This window comes from Lepisma saccharinum, chromosome 16 (genome assembly GCF_977018435.1).
Source record: "Lepisma saccharinum chromosome 16, izLepSacc3.1, whole genome shotgun sequence".
Lineage (NCBI taxonomy): Eukaryota > Metazoa > Arthropoda > Insecta > Zygentoma > Lepismatidae > Lepisma > Lepisma saccharinum.
The window spans coordinates 35,897,053-35,909,371 of record NC_139244.1 but is presented as its reverse complement, the minus strand read 5'-3'; the positions used below and the strand labels follow the sequence as shown (position 1 = coordinate 35,909,371).

Below are 12,319 nucleotides of genomic sequence, written 5' to 3'. Positions count from 1 at the left end.
GGATTAAAAAACGGATATACAAATAGAGAAATGGATAAGATAGCGGAGAGAGTACAGAAAATTATTAGGAAAGAAACCAAAAAAGAGGAAGGGGAGAAAATCGAAAATAGGAGGGTAAAGTACGTTGGCATCCCTTACCATCAATCCGTATCGGAAAAAATCAGAAAAATAACGAGAGATTTTGGAATCGTTTGCGGGATGAAAGCACCAAAGAATGTAGAAAAATACTTCACCGATTATAAGAAAGGAAAGACAACTAGGGAAATACCGGAAAAACAGAAGGGGGTTTATCGAATAGAATGCCAATGCAGGAAGGAGTACATAGGACAGACGGGTCGAAATATGGGTAAAAGATGGAGTGAGCATGAAAAGGACATAAGGGAAAAAGTTCCCAAAATGGGTCTCTCAGAACACATTTTGGAAAGTGGGCATAGAATCGCAATAAAAGAGATAATCAGAAAAGAGGGGAGGAAATTAGGAAGAAACGTGTATGAAACAGCAAATATTTGTAGGGGGGGGGAAGAATAATCTTAATAGGGACGAAGGAAATTTGGAAGAAGGGTGGATCAATTTCCTCAAAAAATGGGACAAAGCCTGGAAGATTGAACCCAATATCGGTTTCCACGTCACTCCGGAAGTTATGCAAGCTGCAAGAGAGGAATGTGAATTTACGTTGGATTTGTGACGTAATAAGGGGAGGGGAAACATTGAGAAGCACAGTTGGGTAGGAATGGCCAAACCTGCAGGTTGCATTGTGATTCATGCAGGTTTTTTAGATTTTTAACTTTTTTACCTGTGAATAGGTCTACTGTACAAGTTTTTTTAGGGAACGACTTGGTTTTTACGTACTTCTAATAGCAAAAACTTAATATTTTTAATGTATCCTAACCAACCCTTAACCACAATCCTTATATTACATTTTTGACGCAGTACTATGCCAAGTACTTAGTTTTTTATACGAACCTGAGGAAATAAGAGCACTATACTCACATGCGTAAGTACAATTTTTAACTTCCTTTTTTATTTTCTATGTTCCCTTCTCCTCGTGTAAACGTACACACAAAACATAATAATAATATTCGTTGGTGCGTCAGCCCTGTAAAGGCCTCCCGACTGCCAGTCTCCCTCCCAGAATCCTACCTAGATGTTTGGAGTTCTTCAAATGGAGTGACGTGGGGTCAGCATGTCGAACCCCCAGACACAGTTACTATACGTATATATGTAGGTAGATATACAGGGTGTCATTTTAATGGCGCCCACGGACCACGGAAACGTATAGAGGACATCAAAACAAACAACTTTTCTCAGTAACATTTTTCTCGTTGGTGCATCATTTCGGCGCTACAGTCGTTCAAAAAAGCCCGTTTTGCCACCTGAATGCTGGCAACCACACACAACATTTGATTGCATCTGTGATGTCATATCCCGTCGTGAAGCGATGCGTTCCAGGAACACACATATTCTGTGAAAAATAATATAGCTGCAACCAACCACATGTAACACTACGGACCTCAATTTGTTGTTCTAAAAGGGCTGATGACGTTTTCGTGTGTTTTGGAGAAATAGAGTATTTGAGTGAGCGAGTTCTTCGAAAAACAGTTCCGGTAAATGTATTCATTTCAGAGTAAGAATATTACATGTTATTGCAAATTTGACATGGTTATATCCTAATCAGTGACAACTAAATGTGTGCATTTGTATGAAATACAACATTCAATAACAATAACATGTTAGTGATTGACTGATTTGTAACTACATATATTCAACTATCTAACACGAAAATAAGTTAATTGCTATGTATGTGTCCGTATTGTTGTGCATAAGTTGTATGAAATTGTGCACTTCGAAGTGTAAAGGTCACGTATTCATTATCTAGACATAATAGCAAGATATTCAGTTATATTCTCAAATAATATATTTATGTTCAGTTTAAAGGAACTATGCGCAAGATGATAAATATGATGTCAAATAAATATTATGTCCATTAATGAATTTTTACGACTTCGTTCAATTTTAATTTTGTGGTTAATTTTTGTACCTTAGTACCTGATGCAAACAATGCATGTTATATTCTCCTTCTCAAGGAGACCAAGATCTTTATGAATATTGCGATGTAGTTAATGAACAATATAAATAATGTGCACACCAGAATTTAAGATATGTAAAATTAAAATCTGCACAGAAGTTCCTAAAATTAAAATTTGCTCTTTACGAATAGCAATTCTTAACTTTGCACAGTCAGTCAGTGTGATTTCCTGTAACCTATTTGCATTCTTTTTAAATTTATGCTTCGTATTGACAAGTATGAGAGAGAGAGATATTAATGTCACAAGTGCAAGGGAAAATATAATTCCCAACTTGCATGTCAGTGAAATTAATGTTGTACCAATTCAACTATACATCATTTCAACGATTAAGTGCTTTTCTGGAATTCGTAATCTGGGCCAAGTTTAGATTGCAGGGTGATTATATCTTCATATACACACACACACCTATTTTACATGACACGATTTCGATACACATCCATGTAGAGTTAGCAGTATAATGTCGTTAGGAAAGGGTGAAGCACACGTTGACATTTATGAAACCTACGACATCTCCTGAGAAAAGACTTGCATCATATATTACCTCTTAAGATTTTCTATTACCTGGCTTGTCTACCGAAAAGGAATATAAATTATAAGAGTTTTATAACAATAGCAGCATTGTCCTGATTTTGCATGAGGACTACTAGATTCTCTTGCATTTTGCTTAGTGTTCATTAATTAATGTAAGCTGCTTTCATTATTATTGCCAATGTGTTTTTATTCTCTTCGTTAATGTAAACCCCTTCCCATAGGTTTGAATTAGTGAGTTAGGCGAATTAAGTTTGGTGTTCTTAGCATCCAGATGTTTCGAGTAGGTTAGGCTAGTTTGTTTGTAGCATAAGTATTTAACACTTTCACTCCTCGCCTGTTCGTGTGTGTACGCAGGATTTTTAATGGATGAAAATGTAACTCATGACTACGGAAACTTGTGTAATCAAATACCTACATGAGTTATCGGAAATTAAATATGTGTGCAAAGTACACTTTGCGTTTGCAAAGTTTGAAAGTTTATTTAATACTAAATTTCATTCTTACATACTCTTTCCTCATCTTCATGTACGTAAAACTTTAGAAAGTTATCTTTCATACGGAACTCGGAAACATGAGTTAGTTTCACACAGAAATAAAATACGTATGATTGCTGAGAATTCTTTAACAATTAGTGTGTTTCTAAGCTTGTATGTAATTTCTAAGTAATATTTTTCTGTGATCCTTTTCTCTTCGTAATTTGAAAGGTAAGGGCAGGTTGTGAAGAACAGCAAACGGAAGTGGATATATCGAATTTTGTCTACGTGTAATTTATTTGCAAATTAAAATTTCATTCTTATTCAAGTTTTTCCTTTTATTCTCAAATACGTAGATACTACATTTTATTCATTGTAAACCATGGGAGGGGAGTTCCAATGAGTCATTCGCCCCACTCTTGTAAATTGTCAATGTTAATTTCAATTCATAAAAATGCAGAAATATTGTTCGAACAGAATAACCAATGTAACAATTGCTTTAGATGGAATCACCGAGTATAAAATACAGGAATTAAGTTGTGTTTTGATATTCGACCATCCAAAACAAGGAATATACGGTTCCACTTTTCAAAAAAAAAAAGAGAGATTTTTATGTAAGAAATCACACAAACTTTAAGATTCCTTATTCCTCTACAGACTTTTTTTTTTTTAAAAAAAAGGTATATTAAAATTAATAACTAAATAGAATGATTACGCAATTCAGTAAACCAACTGTGGAGTCAGAGACTGGGCAGTTCAGAGATAACGTTCTGTGGTGTGTTCAGTTTTATTTTAAATTCGCATGGTCTCTGCAACGTGTGTAAAGAGACATCTTTTCACTACCGAATGGTGCCAGTTTTATTTACCTTATTATTTGAAATCAGATATAATTAGCGTGAGGAGAAGTGCAACCTGTAACACGTCCAGAGTAAACCCACCTACTGGGGTGTTCTAAATACGCCACTGGAATAATAATCTAGTTCAGGAACGGGATACAATTATTCTTAACACATTAATTACTCTGCTCAACAAGTTTTAGAATAAAATCAGGATTCACTGACCTTCTGAAACATATAGTTTAATACCTTTGTTCGGTATCTTATGATAAACACACGTCAACTGCTTCTTTCCCTGTGTTTGTTATACTCCATTTCCCTAAATATATTACAATATTATTGTTAGTATTAATAACAAGAACAACAACTTTCGAGTGAGATTTGTTTATTATATTAGTATAGTGATTATTATACAATAATAATCATAGTCATGATAATAATGTTTTTGTTATTTTTTTCTATTATGCAAGATTTGTCAATGTCTAACGCCCATAGTGTAAACTTAATTATCCCTCCTGTATCCACGATTGAAATGCAGGTAAGAAAAGTGAGGGCACGGTAATATTTTTTTGCAATATAAAATGAAATTCGCCTCCCGATGACGTAGTATTAGACCATCGGGTGGTAATCAAGGTGTACCGGGTTCAAGACCCAGTGAATGCACACAGTCGTTCGGATCCCACTTTAAACTATAGTTTTAGTGCCAATTAACCTATCTGGGCTAAAAAGTGGACTTAAACAAAACTCAAACTCAAAACAAAATTCATAGATGACAAACAAAAACTACTAATACTAGTAAAAAACAACAACAAATAAAAAAGAAACTAAAGCTAAAAGAGCACGTGCTCAAAGTGTCCACCCTGCGTAGCGAGACATGCTTCAGCCCGTCTTCGAATACCAATTTGCACGCGTAGCAACATGTTAGCATCAATTGTAGCCACTGCTGCGTGCAATTTGGCGACTAGCTCTTCAGGACTTGTTGGTGGTGCTCTGTACACGATTTCTTTCAAATGGCCCCAAAGGAAGTAATCTAGTGGACTGAGATCGGGCGAACGAGGTGGCCAACGTACAGGTCCGTTCCTTCCTATCCATTTATTCGGAAAAAATCTGTCCAAGTGCTGTTTTATGAACCGAGCAAAATGTTCTGGCGCTCCATCATGCTGGAAATACATTCTGAGGCGTGAATCCAGTGGCACATCTTCCAAAAGTTCTAGTAGTGTGGTCTGCAGAAATTCAAGGTACTGGTGAGCGTTGAGGCGGTTTGGAAGCAGAGCAGGCCCTATCAGTTTAGTGCCGACTATTCCACACCAGACATGTATTCCCCATCGAACCTGGTGACCGCGCTCTCTTGTAAGATATGGGTTGTCATGTGCCCACCAGTGGCTGTTATGAATGTTGGAAACACCGTCCCGAGTGAACAGTGCTTCATCTGTCCACAAAATATGCTCCGAGAATTGGCCATCTTGATCTAATTGGTGTACCAACCATTCACAGTACACACTACGACGATTGAAATCCCCAGGCATCAGATGTTGAGTCCTTGTGTAGTGGTACGGATACAGTTCTTCGTCTGCCAGAATCGAATGTACCATTTGTCTGGACAAACGAAACCGGCGACCGATGTCACGGGTACTTTGCATTGGATCTTGCTGAATTGCAAAGAGTACTTCCTCTTCAGCACATGGTGTTCTCACGTACCGCGGATGACCTCTGTCCACCTGAGGAGAAGGTGCGACATTTCCAGTATACCTCATCCGAAGATCCAGTCTGCGTATTACCTTAGCATCAGGATGACGCCTTGCTGGATAACGTTCGGCATATGCTCGGGCTGCAACTTTAGCACGTCCACGCGATTCCCCAAGTAACATATACATATCGCAATATTCCTCGAAGGAGTACTCCATTCTATTGGCACTGTGCAAACCACCTAGTTTCAAAAGTCCGAGTCAGTATTTTTCTACTTATAGCACCCGTTGCCATAGTTATTGCCAGATTATTGACCATTATCATCATTCATCAGCAATATTTTATTCGACTTACAGCTTTGACTTTGGCTGTTTATGCCCAGCATACATTTTCATTTTGAATACATAAAAGACACACTTTAGGTATACATTTCTGCCAAAAGTTGAAATATATTCTTAAGAAACATGTTTACATATAACTACATTCACTCGTTCATTTCCTAAAAAAATCAATTTTATATTAGCTTGTCTCAAAAAGCAATCACAATATATCGAATATCTGTTGCGTTCAAAAATGAAGTCAAATGTATGAAAAAAAACACATTTTATAATACTTTGAATAAAATGTTTCTTTTCTGAAAAGTATAAGTAGGACATTTGAAAATAATATGATGAACATCGCTCTTGAATTACTACAATCACAATTTGGAGATTTTAAAATGGATTCTTTGCAGATTTATATGTTATTCTATCCACTTATCCTTCTGATACGTTGTTCCTGGGATTGTAGAGTGGGATCCACTATACCGTGCAAATTATCCATCACCATGTTCGTGCACTTTATTTGACCCAATAAGAGCTTCAAGAATTAAAATAAAACTCAATACAAGCTATTGATAACTTCTGCAACAACAAACATAAAAATCCATCGCTTAAAAATACACAAGATGGAAGAGAGAAATTAATGAAAATAGACATGGATCCTACTGTATGTGTTTCAGACGTAATGTAACAACGTGAACCTCGGATGCTTCCATTATCAGCACCACAAACAATACCACAACGCGTGTATCAGGACAAATGTATAGACGTAACCTGTAGATATCAACCTTGCAATGATATTTGCAAATATTGAACATGTAGGCTGAGAGACAAAACCAGATATAACCACTTTCTTTTGAATGCGTTGTTTTTTAATAATTTTTATTATCGTTGGTTCATTTCCGGGTTGGTCTACTGGACGCGTTTCTCTCTTCGTTTTACAGCTGATAATGTGGTTGGTAGTTTGCTATTATTCAAAGAATATGTGTGATCCTTGCAACCCTGCCATGCGCTGTTTCACCGCAGGAAATAACGTCACAGATGCGATCAAATGTTGTGTTGGGTTGCCAGCATCCAGGCGGCAAAATGGTCTTTTTTGAACGGCTGTAGCACCAAAACGAGGCACCAACGAGAAAAATGTTACTGAGAAAAGTTGTTTGTTTTGATGTCCTCTGTACGTTTCCGTGGTCCGTGGGCGCCATTAAAATGACACCCTGTATAGACACAAGTGGGTGTCTGGGTGCACATTGCTTCTACATCACCATTTTTTGTACGGAAGTTCTCACATCAAGATATGCTTTCCCCTCTGGTGGCAGAGGGTATTTTTACATGCATACATTATAACTAAGATATTTCAAATCAAACGGGATTTTTGTTTATTACTGTCAAAAAAGAAGGCAAAGAGAGAATAAAATATGTTAATTTTATGAACTAAGATTGTAAATTCTATATAATGACTTCAGTATCCGAAATTTACCCTGTGTTCAAAACTATTCATGTAATGTGATACCGTGGGATCCCATTTCGAATTAGCACATTTTTGGATTAAAACAACTAGCGGGAGGCTGTTGTTGTGTGGCACAGTGATATGCATATTGTGTCAACTGCATTACTTTAACCCTATGCTAAATAGTGAAAGCGGAAAGCCATTTCCTATCTGCTGCAAACGTGTGGCCACGTAATCGGACAAACGTAATTTACGCACAAATATGGAAACTTCTACTGAGGTTATGGCATTTCATTCTTCTGCATGAAGGAAAAAAAAAAAAAAACTGGTCCTACCAGGGTTTTAACTTACAAACGGAGATTATCTGTTCCTTTCACAAAAGTGAAGTACCATGACGCATGCGCTCTATATAGAGACCACGTTGCTCACAGTTCGGTGCCTTCTTTGCGAGGCTGGCTGATGGACATGCGTCACGTGGTTTGTGTTTATCCGCGGTTCTACGACCTTGGCCGAGCAAAGCCACTTGAAATGATCTGAGAATAGTGAATTTTTGGCAGAGAAAAAGAACATTTATGCATTATATTTGACAGGGCTTTCTTCGGTTTTCATCTAAATTGAAGTATCTAAATCTTTGAAAATACATTAATACACATTGGTTTTCACCAGCATATTTCTTTTTCCACGCTTTTCATTCATGTCACGGTTCTACAGGCACGTCGCTCTTATATTCAGCGTGGGAACTGTCTGAATGGCAGCGACCTTCTCTTACTGCATTTTCCTGCAAAGGAACTCATTTTGAAATAGCCAATTAGTAGAGGTCTGCAAATGTGATCCATTGCCCGCCTGCCATAATGGGAAGAAATATCTGCCCACTCCTGCCCTGCAGCAGCTGTTGTTGTGAACGAAACAGACTCGCCCATCTGAAGAGGAAGTTTTCAGGCATCCATCAGTACCTAGCGTCGCTGTTACGCCTGCGCAACGACGTGTGTGCACGCTGCATTGAGGAAGGACTGCCATTTGTAAGTATGGCCTTGTGGAGTTCGGAACATCGAGCATTCGCTGTTGAGGCGTATTTAAAAAATAACGAGTCTCCAATCACCGTGCAGCGGCTCATTCGTCGCCATTTCCAGGTGGGCCGACATCAGAACGTCCCGGATCATAGGACTATTGTATGGTGGACGCAACAATTCAGGACTCCTGCATTGTGTGCAAAAAAGAAAAGCCCGGGGCGACCAAAGACACAACAGACCCAGGAGCGAGTGGAGGAGGCCCGTCAAGCACTGATCCGAAGGCCTCGGCGTTCTGCTGCCAGACATGCCTTGGCGCTAGGAATGTCAGATCGTTCCCTGCGGCGCATCATCCATGAAGACCTCCACTTCCACCCCTACAAAATGCAGGTCGCACAGAAACTAACCGAACAAGATAAACATGCCCGACGAACCTTTGCGTTGCGTTGCTTGGAACTTTTAGCAGCCAAGCCGCAGATGCGAAACAACATACTGATGTCAGATGAGGCTCATTTTGATCTGCACGGTGGTGTCAATAAACAGAATTACAGATACTGGGCGCTATTTAATCCTCGTTGGCTGCATGAGCAACCCCTGCACAGTGAACGTGTGACGGTGTGGTGCGGCGTGGCATCGTCTGGCATCATCGGTCCATATTTTTTTGAGGATTTTCATGGAATTGCGGTAACGGTTAATAGCGATCGCTATGTCCAAATGTTACATGACTTTCTCCTTCCAAGGGTGAACAGAGACACATGGTTCTAACAGGACTTGGCAACAGCCCACACGGCCCGCCGGTCCATGAATGTCTTGCGGCGTCATTTTCCTCGTCGATTGATTTCCCGATTTGGGGACATTCATTGGCCATCACGGTCGCCCGATTTGACTACCCCTGACTTCTTCTTGTGGGGCTACCTGAAAAGTCAAGTGTACGCTACACATCCTCATACCGTGGCTGAACTGAAGGCAAGGATACGTACAGCTGTGGAGGCGATCCCATTGGACATGCTGGAGCGGGTGATGCGAGCTTTCGTTCGCCGCCTGGAAGAATGCGCTGAACGTGATGGCGACCATCTGTCGGGAGTTATCTTCAAAACAAAGTAAAATGGCATATATGGTATGTAATGGCATCTATTATTCTTTGTTTTCAATGTGTGTTTCAATAAATTATTCGATTTGTTTCGACGTTCTATCCTTTTTATATCCTACTATTCATTCTGCCGGACCCTGTACAATGTTCGAATTATGAATGTCACTGCATGAAAAGGCTGCTCAGGAGAAATTTCGAAAACTTGAAATGTGAACAAGTGTCGACTGACTTCCAGTTTGATAGGTTTATTAATTTCAAACAATGGGGAACATAGTGTGGTACTGGTAACCATGTTTTAATAGTTAACAACAAATCTAGGTCAGATATAATTGGATACGTCAGTGGTGCTACAATGACATGAAGGTCATAGGAAGCATTCTTAGCCTCTACTAAATAGTTTGGGGTGTCCATTTTAAAGTGCTTATTCATATCAGAAAATGAACTTCCTAAAAGTTGTATCGTAGTATGGCTCGACTCCCTTTCTCATTTAAGATGCAAGTTGTTATGGTAGGATTCAAATTTAACAGGCGGTTATAGCGTGGTCCTAAACTAAGTGAAATTTTAACTTCAGAGTATCTTGTATCTTGTGATTATAAACAAGACAGCCCAACATCCAGGCTACTTCATATACATCGAATTACTGACAACTTTCAAACCTATGAAACAAAATATTCTTCTTTTACATTCTGTAATAAATACTTCAAAGGTGTCACAATTTATACTAAGAAAACAGTATTCTTTCTTTTTTCATAAATACGCAATTTACTTTGATTTTCCATTTAGCCACTTTTGGCAAATCGCAGCGATGAGGATGAGTGATGATATGGTAACTGATGAAGCGACACTCACAAGGAACACCTATGCCTGGGACGGGATTCGAACCTGGAATCCCTAGCATCGTAGCACAATGTGCTAACCACTCCACCACACGAAATCATCTTAACATGTTATTCGTTCCTTCCTTCTGCATAGGTTAATTTAGTCAATTTTCTACCTATTGTGGTAAACGTGACAAATTAAATAATGCTTCCCACTGTTCAATCCTGGGACACTGACCATTTTGCCACAGAAACTGGCAGTTTAAATTATAGTTACTCGTCATAGCATGCCCACCAAAGAAAAGAGAAGACGCCTTGCCAGATCCCGGAAAATCATTTTAGAGTGAGGAATATGTTGTTCCTACTATTATTTTGAGACAAGTAAAACCTGTCATCAGAAAATGGGTTTCTTGGAGCAGTATATTCAAAGGCTGCAAGTAAGAAATTGTAGTTTGATACCTGGTGGAGGCACATGCCTTTGTGGTTCGGATCTCTTTTTCAACTGTAGGTTCAGTCCCAATTAGCATTTCAGTGCATCAAGTGGACTTAAAACAACAATTCAATTCAATTAAAAAAAAAGTATGAAATTTTAGTCGATATGTCTGCATCACATCAGAGTAGTTCGTTGCAGAAATTAATCAGGCTTAATTGCAGTATTATAAACATTTTCCTGACGTTTGTTTTTAATGTTTCTTTAGAAATCTCGCCATCGTGTTAAAACTTAATTTTAAACTTGACCTGTATATGGCCTGATTGAACACGTAGGTTTGCCTTTAAATTGGAACAGATTTTTATTCTAGTTGCATCAAATGAAGTTGCAACCATGAGAGGCCTTTATTCGACATACGAATGCAACATGCAATCTAGAAATGCACATGATAGCATTCTTTAAGCTTCCTTGTGTTGAGCTTGCGGAGCGGTTCAATCACCATCACGAAACCACAGGTTCAGATTCAAGTCCTGACATGAACGTGGATGTTTGTGATTGTCCTTCCAGCAATTTCGTCTGAGTCAACAAATTTAAACTTTTTTTTCTGCAACACTGGAAAAAAAGGGTCAGTTTAATTAAATCGAACCTCCTAAACACGAAAATGATAGTAAAAATGTCGTAACACGTAATGTTTTTGTGCTACGCTGGTAAAGAGGATTGTAGTGAAGGCGACAAAAATATATTACGTGACTTGTATTTTTAACTAGGTTACGAATGCAGTTATTACACTTGTATGAGTAAATATCATCAATAAGATGAAAAAAAGATCAAGGTACAAACACGCACACATATGTGTGTATGTGTATATATGTAATATACACAATATACAGCTATCACAATGGATGCACTTACCCTTATTTCCTCCTCTTGTAATGTTTGTCACCAGAGTTAGGATTTTTAGGTGCACACCTTTTTTTCGTAGTGAAAGTGAGACCTCTCTGGAAAGACTCAGTGTGAGAAATGTTGCCTCAACGTGAGAATGGAGCTAATTTTCCAGCACCTTTTTTCCCCTTTTTTGATAACCTTTCCCATTCCCTCCCTTTTCTGGGACATTTATATATGTTCCTCTCTTTCGTGCTCTTAATCGCTTTTCCTCCTCTTTTTGTGTCCTTTTACTGGTGTTAAATATATTTCCTCAGCAAATCATTGAATTTCTATTTTCTTTTTTCGCTCTTTTCTCTTTAAGATGTTTTCACATTGTTAACTGAAATTGAATGTATTTAAACTGTGCTTGATTGTTGCCTATTTGAAATCAACAATGAAAAGACCGCTACTGATATGCACCAGATCGCAGTTATTTTTTTTAACACTAGAAGCGGCAAGCCGGTAATTTTGACTGTTTTTCAAATTGCAGTTTCTGCTTTGTACAGAAACCTTTTTCTTCGTGTGTTGAAAATTTGTGACTTTTCCTAAAATTTGCAGTACATTATTACTGCTATGATTATTTACAAAAAAAGCAATACTATTGGAAATATTTGTGTTTCTACCTAGAAGCGCCGTTGGCGGTCATTTTGACCGCTAATGTATTTCAATG

General features: G+C 38.3%; 1 protein-coding gene across 1 annotated transcript in view; it reads right to left on the bottom strand.

Annotated features, from left to right (window-relative positions):
* LOC146000395 (splicing factor 3B subunit 2-like) overlaps nt 1–11,723 on the bottom strand; it is an 89,033-nt gene extending 77,310 nt beyond the window's left edge. The window contains exon 1 of the mRNA XM_083137981.1: nt 11,638–11,723. The gene's annotated coding sequence lies outside the window, so the exon portion shown is untranslated. The remainder of the gene's footprint in view (nt 1–11,637) is intronic.
* Between the last annotated feature and the right edge of the window lie 596 nt (nt 11,724–12,319).